The 1912-nt window shown below is 48.3% G+C and overlaps 1 non-coding gene across 1 annotated transcript; it reads right to left on the bottom strand.

Annotated features, from left to right (window-relative positions):
- Positions 1-484: 484 nt before the first annotated feature.
- Positions 485-642, bottom strand: LOC125772974 (5.8S ribosomal RNA). The gene has a single exon (XR_007419795.1). It is a non-coding gene; the product is annotated as a 5.8S ribosomal RNA (ribosomal RNA).
- Positions 643-1912: the final 1270 nt, after the last annotated feature.

Genomic DNA, 1912 nt, shown 5'->3' with positions numbered 1-1912 from the left:
GACTTGGTCGACTTGGACCCACGATGTCTCCCCCCGAGCATGTCGAGCCAACTGCACCACTATTGTATTGGACAACATGTTCCCCTCGGGCATCGATGGGTTAATCATGCACCACTATTATAAAACCCTTTGACGTTTTCCCCCAAGCACGTTGATCCAGTATTACGACGGATACGGTCAACGAATTCTTGGACATCAAAGAGGTTTTCGATTGAATTTCCCCATGTTTCACAACGTACTCTTAGCGGTATCCTACGATACGTCTCACTCTATTTGTGTGTGTGCGCGTTTACGTGCGTGCGATTTATGCGGTTCACCCCTTTACTTTCAGCGCCCTGCGGTCCCAACAAAGGTCCCGAGCACGCCATTATGCACAGTGTGGAAGCGTGTTTCCCCCACGACACTAGACGGGCTGCTCGCCATAGTGTTCTATTGTGGCACGCTCCACCCTGAAGTTTGGTTTGTTGTATATCAAGGAATTGATAGGCACTCAAGAATGTGTGCATCGGCCGGGTTTAATCGTCCGACGCGCAATATGCGTTCAACTTATCGGTGTTCATGTGTCCTGCAGTTCACATTGTGACGCGCATTTAGCTGCGGTCTTCATCGATCCATGAGCCGAGTGATCCCCTGCCTAGGGTTTTATAGTAAGGTTCCCAATGTAACACAATCCCGGTGGTACGTCCAAAGACTAACTTTCTGACTAAGTTGTCTTTATTACCCAATAGTCCCAGGCCTTGTGACTTGTGGCTCATGTCTACGCCCATGGCCACCATTCGCTAAGATAGTTTTGAAGTCACTTTGAAGGCCCAGGAACAACTCTCTTAGCACATCGGTTAACCTGACGCCGCAGTCAACTCATGTGCTTGGATCGGATCGAGCTATTGAGTATTGGGCCTGCATACTCGCTCATCCGTATCCTTTGCGTACCGCCCCATGGCCCTTGTATGTCTGCACCACAGTTCCTGTTCGTTCCGTGCCTATGGCCGGATACGTATTGCACATCGGTTAACCTGACGCCGCAGTCAACTCATGTGCTTGGATCGGATCGAGCTATTGAGTATTGGGCCTGCATACTCGCTCATCCGTATCCTTTGCGTACCGCCCCATGGCCCTTGTATGTCTGCACCACAGTTCCTGTTCGTTCCGTGCCTATGGCCGGATACGTATTGCACATCGGTATACCTGTCGCTACTCAGGCAACTCGTGTGCGTGGATTGGATCGAGAACATGGTGTGTGCCCCATGTTATAATTGATAGTCCATATCCACTTTATAGGTTAAAGTCATAAGTTGTGATTGCACAACCATTCTTCATAAGAGTTTAATCACTCTTCAACTAACTTTCGTTCTGGTGTCTTGGTATCAAATCGCGTAAGACACAAGATTCTACTGGCCAAATAGAATCTAGCACATTGGTTAACCTGGCGCCGCAGTCAACTCATGTGCTTGGATCGGATCGAGCTATTGAGTATTGGGCCTGCATACTCGCTCATCCGTATCCTTTGCGTACCGCCCCATGGCCCCGTCCTTAGAGTTAATGACTAGTAGGCTTAACTCTTTGTATGTCTGCACCACAGTTCCCGTTCGTTCCGTGCCGTGGCCGGATACGTATTGCACATCGGTATACCTGTCGCTACTCAGGCAACTCGTGTGCGTGGATTGGATCGAGCTCATGGGGTGTGTAGAGATTCCATGTTATAATTGCAAGTCCATATCCACTTTATAGGTTAAAGTCATAAGTTGTGATTGCACAACCATACTTCATAAGAGTTTAATAACTCTTCAACTAACTTTCGTTCTGGTGTCTTGGTATCAAATCGCATAAGACACAAGATTCTACTGGCCAAATAGAATCTAGCACATTGGTTAACCTGGCGCCGCAGTCAACTCATGTGCTTGGATCGGATCGA

The sequence above is a fragment of the Anopheles funestus genome (genome assembly GCF_943734845.2).
Source record: "Anopheles funestus chromosome X unlocalized genomic scaffold, idAnoFuneDA-416_04 X_unloc_161, whole genome shotgun sequence".
Taxonomy (NCBI): domain Eukaryota; kingdom Metazoa; phylum Arthropoda; class Insecta; order Diptera; family Culicidae; genus Anopheles; species Anopheles funestus.
This window is presented reverse-complemented; position numbering and strand designations above follow the sequence as displayed.